This window comes from Aplidium turbinatum, chromosome 7 (assembly GCF_918807975.1).
Source record: "Aplidium turbinatum chromosome 7, kaAplTurb1.1, whole genome shotgun sequence".
NCBI lineage: Eukaryota > Metazoa > Chordata > Ascidiacea > Aplousobranchia > Polyclinidae > Aplidium > Aplidium turbinatum.
In genome coordinates this window covers 9,677,300-9,684,320 of record NC_137478.1, presented here as the reverse complement: position 1 = coordinate 9,684,320, position 7,021 = coordinate 9,677,300, and positions in this window count along the sequence as shown.

Sequence of the window (7,021 nt, the reverse complement as noted above, 5' to 3'; positions counted from 1 at the left end):
GTTGAACAATCTTGTCATGTCAACGAACTTCATTAACGTACCACTGAGAGGCAGCTTAAAAATTTGCTGACTTTTGGTTTTAAACCAACATTTCTTCAAAACTTGTATTGGTAGGCTGCAAGGTTTATGTAGCCTACTATAAGCCATCATCATATAAAACAGCAATGCTGGATGGAGGACAAGTTGAATGAAACACAATGAAAACGCAAGTGTCTCTGAAGCCTAAATGGAGGCCTACTTACACCCCGGACAAATGCAGGAAACCTTTTTGTTTGAGGTTTGCACAATTTTGACCTTTCGAATGCTGATATCTTTTTCTGTGTTTTCAAATTTCTAAGTATTTTTTCGTGACTAGAGAAAAATTTCAATAACTTATTTTTTGACGAAGTTTTGTAGCCTATAGTTTTTTGGGTATCGTTTCTTTGTGTGATTTCAATATTTAGTCCGAGATGTTCCACTTTCCTATACAATACTCAAGACACATTTTACCTCATACGTAGGCCTAGCTCTATAATTAACACTTGAACAGGTTAATTTAACCGTTAAGAAATTTGTTTACTTCGAAATAATTTTTGCTTTCATTTTTTTTGGGAGGAAACAACCTTTACCATTTAAATACATTCATACAAATACAGATGCCTTATACAATCAGTTAGAATTAAGATTAATTAATTGTTGCTCAGCGAGCGTAGCAGGCGAAAAAAATGAAAAAATATTTTTTCATTTTTTTTCGAGAGCCATGTGACCAAGACCCATTGAACCCGCCGCTGGTTAGCCTATATAAGTGGACTATAGTGTTGCTGCTATTTTGCATTCATCAAATGCTGGTATTTGCACAACAATCTAACCTCTTGTTTAATTTATTAAGAATCGATTTCGCTACAGTAATAGCATCTTCAGCTTGTTCAAATAGCGTTGCTAATGCTTAAGTGGATGCAATCTGCAACTCGCGTTTCGTCTTAATAGAGTTTATTCCCAAAGCAAATTGATTTGCGCAAGAGTGATTAGGACTAAATGCATTAGCTCAGATAACGTTGTTTCAATGATGGGTAATAATAAACCTGGGTTTTAACAGCTGAATACTATTTAAATCTATTGCTTCAGCTTGACTACCCAGAATAGAACAATTTTGACTCAAGAGAGAGAAAACTTTTATTTCATCTGTCTCTCGGCAGCCGATTGTAATAAGAAGCGAAAGACACCCTGTTTCGCCAATGAGGCTGGTCTTCGCACGACTAATTCTGTCACAGACTATCAGCCACCGCGTTTACCAGTCAGTTTAACTCTTATTTTTGTGGAAAGAAAAGAGCCAGGGGAGGACAATGGTATGGTAGGAATCAGTGTGAGAAAAAACGAGCACCATACCGTACCATAAAAATTAATTGAGAGAATAACTTCTGCGGAGAAAATTTGCTTTTCGTATTGTTTGCAAGCTTCTGAGATTTTGCATTGTTTTTCCTTGTGATCTAATGTGAAGCAAAAGCACTTTTCACATGATTGGCGTATGTAAGGAAAATTACAATATAATAATTCCTGTATTAGAATACCAATTGATGATCTAGCACCAAGAAATAGTGTCAAATATAGGTCACTTGAACAAATGATGAAAGTTGAAGGCATTTTTCTTGGATACGGTATCTAAGATATACTAGTTAAGCGTTTCCCAAACTGTATGGGTGGCAAATGGTAAAAAAATGGGTCGTGCAGATACACTCCAAATCTGCTAAATTCGGACTGTTGTAGGCCTCTATCAATTTAAAAACTTTGTTTTTTTATTAGCCTACGTTTTTTTAATCAAAACATTGACTGGATGATTGTAGGCCTATCATACGCGTTTATTTGACTTCTGTTGTCAAAATAAATTGTTGCGTATTTGCCTAGCCCTGGCGTATGCCGTTTGAAAACATTTTGATTAGCACAATTGTAGGCTAATCAGCGTAGGCTGTATAATAACAATCACGAAATATAAGCAGCCGTAAAATAATTAGTTTCAATAGCATTATAGCCTAGGCTACTATGCAGAAATAAACAAAAAAGTAGGCTAAATTGAAACATTTTCAATTAAGAATTGTTCGCCTTTTGTGGGTAGAGGGGTTAGCTGGAAAGCTGATTGATAAAAAAAACTAACATTTTTGTAAATTTCAATAATATTTAAAACAGCTATAGGTTACAGTCTACTTATTGAAAAAGGGCGTTTCTATTTCTTTGTTTGAAATAGGCTATAGCATAGCCTATTTCAGGGGCGGGCAACATACGGCCTGCGGGCCGGACCCGGCCCGCAGACAGTTTCCGGTCTTTACGTGATAATGTGACCCGCGGTCACACTGCCGCAATCTCCCACTACTTGCTTACTACGTCAAATAATACTAACTGTTAGTTATGCCTTAGTTCTTTGTTTTCGGTTTTTAGTCAAGTGACAAGCATGTTATGTTCCGTCACAAATGGGCCCTTCCATCCGATGGTTGTCCATCTTTTACAGGAAAGAAAGTTGGTCTTCTGAAAAGACTGGGTGACCGTGTCGATTGCACCAGGGAGCTGATATTTCTACATTGCATAATACATCAGGAAGTGTTAAGGATAAAGTGTGCTTAATATGAAACATGCTGTGGAACCAGTTGTGAAAGTTGTTAATTTCATTAGGGCCAGAGGTTTAAATCACAGACAGTTTATCAAACTTCTGGCAGAATGCGGCTCGGATCACAATGATGTTTTGTATCATACTGCTGTACGGTGGTTGAGTTTCGGGAAAGTTCTGAGACGTGTCTGGAACCTGAAAACGGAAATATTAGACTACAGCTTTTGGAGATAAAAGAGTAAGATACAGAACATCCTCAACTCAAACATTCTGAATGGCTATCAGATCTGGCGTTTTCAGTTGATCTCTTTGAACATATGAATGAATTGAACACCAGACTTCAAGAGAAGGACATTTTTACTCACCAAATGTAGCCTACTCAACAATGAAGGCATTCAAGGTGAAGCTAAAACTGTTTTCTCGCCAGCTCAATCAGAATATCACAACACACTTTCCAACACTGGAAACTACGGCACCCCAGATGACACCAATATGATATCTGCACTAGACAATGAATTTGGTGGTCGTTTTGCGGACATCCAGAAACTTTCTGCTGAGTTTGATACCTTGTCATCACCCATTAGTAATAACTGACTTTAAAAAGGTGCCGGATGCTCAGTGGTGCCGAAGTAGGAGGGGATGAGGGAGGATAATATCCCCCCAATATTTTGGAAGCATCCCCCCCAATAATTTAGAAAAAATTATTTGCTATGAAGTTGTACTTCGATTTATATGTTTGCAAGCATCTCGAATTGCTGTTGTTGTTTTTTTTTATTGATGTTTGATCACACTTCTAAATTGTCTTGGATTTGACGCTAGACTAATGACTCTATAGAAATCACTCTAGAGAAATGTCGTGATTTGGAGTTTGAGAACAATTGCAAAGTTGCAGTTTCACTTCCGGAAAAATTTGCTACTAATTTTATCACGCCTTTGCAAGCACAACGGCACAGAAGAGCCCCTGAAAGATTGGGCGCAGGCTCGATGGCAGCTACTACAGACACTCAACTGCATTATAAAATACTTTACAATCAGTTCATGGACAGACAGAGTTATCTCTGAACTGACCGAACAATTTGAAAGTAGCCTGAATTACGATTAGGCAAAGTATAAAGAACTTGCACCAATTCTCAAGACCGGCTTAGTTCCTGAAATGGTCAAAAATTATCCAAAGCTGAATAGACAATCGATGTGTTATCAAATTGATTCATTCAGAAAGGCAACAGGAGCAAAATCTATGTACGATGCTAAAAGAGCTTACCAGGCATTGTCCGAGTTGGAAAAACCTCAAATATTCCAGCTGATTAAGATCCCCTTAGTTTGCCCAGTAAGCTCTGCTGCTTGTGAGAGGTTGTTTTCCAATCTTCATAGATTAAAAACCTGGCTGAGAAATACTTTAGGACAGGAAAGGTTGAATGCCAGCATTGTTTACAACATTCACCAAAATATTCTTAATGACATCAGCATAAATGACATTGTTAATGCGTTTTCAATGTGCACTACCGTAATACGCAATATGTTCGGTTGTAACAAGTTCTTGTGATAGGACCTATGTTTGAAAGTTATTGGTTGGTTGGTTTTGAATCTTTATCCTCTGACTGACAAAGCCTTGATAGCTGGTAGTTTCGCATAGCCTACTTGTAGAGGCTCTTGACACAGGGCCGGTTACCGAGATTGGCAGAGTGAAGTTTTTCTATTGTTGAAGTGTTGTTGCAGAGAAATTATTCCATCTACTAGGTGCCGCTGATTGGAGAGCAGTTCTGAAATGCGTTGCTCAAGCGCACACCTCGAGAGTCGAACCAGCGCCGCGTGATCTTGAGCCGGACGCGTAACCACTGAGCTAACGGGGCGGACATATTAGTTAGTTTTGTCATAAATTTGCAGATGTTCTTCTGTAGCTTCGATTGTTTTCAGTCTCCTGACCAGTAATTAACTTTGTACTATAGTGCACTAAGTGTAGTGATTCCAGTGAAGGAGTGGGTATAACTTCTGTTTTTTTTTTTTTTTTTTTTTTAACTAAGTATTCATTGGAAGGTCATAGGTTCGAATCCCGCTGGAGGTACCAATTTTTCTTTGTTTGTTTCTAATCTCGCAGCAGTCATTCACAAGAGCACTAGTAGCACTTTCATCTCCATGATTTCTAATCTGTATATTATGCTATGAGCAGCTAATTTACCTAGGCCCGATGATTGTTTAATAAATTCTGGCCTCTGGCCTGCCAAGCACTTCATTTTCCCATATCAGGCCCGCTGACTGGAGAAGTTGCCCGCCCCTGGCCTATTTGGTGTGTGACATATAAGTTTCATGTGTCCAAGCGTGGTGTTGGTTGGAAAAATATCTTTAACTTATGTAGGCTATGTTTGTTTATTATAAGTTGCATTGGAATTTGAATTGAGACAATACGATAGTTATTTTTTTCTTATGACTTTGACAATAGCATACGTGACATTTGAGCCACTTTCTGTTGTCAAGTGATAGAGCACATTTTTAATTTAAAATTCTAAGAAAAAATTTCCAATTGTATTAGCCAGCGCATCTCCTTCCAACAGGTGGGCAGGTGGGATAATGCAGCAAACAAGGCGTTGGCTTTCCAATAGTGCAAACCTGGTTCGACTCCCTGTTTAAGCTGGTTGTTGAAAACCCGGCTGTAGGCTAATAAAAGAATCTTATTTCTGACACTTGGAACCAAGTAGGCCTATGGGACCACCTTTTACTTTCCAACATAATCAAAAGTGCTTAAATATCAGATTCACATCTAGGCAGAATTTATATTGTAGCCTATAGTGTAGGCAAGACTTATAAAGACACAAGAAGATAGTTTTTTGAAAATTTAACATGCAGTAGGGGAAGGTGACCATAGTTGTGCAGGTTCCATAGTTGTGCATGTGCCGTTTCCCGTCATTTCATGCATGGTTGATCAAGCATGACACCACCCCTGTGATGCTCCTAAGTAATGTGCTCATCTCTGATAGATAACAGATTTCTAGTGCGTTCTCTATGCAAGCTGTTGTTATAAATGTTAGTTTGTTGCATTTTTTCCTGGTTTTTGAGATATCAGATAAATTGTCACTTTTAGTAGATGTTGATTCTCTAGGAAAGTGAGCTTATTTGTAATCAGTAAAGGTACATAGAACTTGCATTACCTGCAGCTGCACTTCTTCTGGAAATGGGTTTCGCAGTGTGGTCAGAGAATCCCTTTTAAGATGGCGGAGTCTTGATTCCATAGTTGTGCAGCACGTGATTCCTTAGTTGAGCATTCTGCACAACTATGGACACCGTACAAAAGTTCTCAGCACTGAGACAATGGTATTCTCAGCACACCAGTAGCTCCCTAAAGCAGTGAAAATCCTCCCAATGTGTATGTTTTTCCATCAGATATCCTTCGAATTCCTAAAGCTCCTCCTCGCAAACTTTAGTTTAATCAAAGGAAGAAAAAAAAGGCGATTATTCTTACTAGTACTCCTGAAAAGCAAAAGCATTTAAAAGAAAAATTGTTGAAAGGCAAGCAGAAAATCAAGAGTTCCAAGAAGGTCCAAGCAAACTGTAAAACAGGTAGCAAATCAAGACGTAAAAATAAGAAATCAACACCTCAAGCTTCTTTTTTGTGCTCTTCAGAGGATGAAAGCCAAATGGTTCTAAAGGATGATTCTTCTGACAATGCATGCAGAAGTGACATGGAGGGCGAGAATGTATGCATGCACGACCGGATTTAGCTGATGGGGGGGCCGGGCACTTCTAGATCGGGGGCCACCGTGCAAAAAAACATTTTTACGTCTACAGTAGCATTAGTCCAGCACTGCACTGCACAACATTTTGCAGAAGCTTCAAAGAAAGAAAAAAAAAACAAATACACAATCCCATTTTTTCACGTCGGGGGGCTCTTCAAAATGGGGCCCAGGGCACCTGCACCCTCTGTCCCCCTAAATCTGGGCCTGTGTGCTGGGTGTGTTCTGAAAGGTATTTAGGATTGGAGACACGGATCAAATGTAGGTGCCAAAGTTGCTCTTACTGTAATTCTGAGAATGCTTCAAGCTCAGCAGGGCAATGTAGAAGAAATTGAGCTCATGAAAAATCCACAAATGATCCTGTGATGTATGTGTGCCAATACTGCGAATAGTGGCCTAATTGCTGATTTATCAAGTAGACTTAAATTTCATTCTTTCCTTGCTTATTATCTACGTAACCCATCAACAAACAAAACATCTGCTACACAGCGACGTTTTTGTATGTAGACCTATTGCTAACTATTGTATATAGGCTATTACTGCCATTTGTATACAGCATGAAAGAAAACAAGTGAAGATCTGCTGAATGCGTTTTCTTAAGTGTATGACCCTGTCCACTTTGTATTTGAACGTCTACTGCAATATTAGAAAGTTAATAGCCTACACAAAGCAGTTGCACAATTTAAGGAATCAGAATGCACAACTATGGACACCTATGACC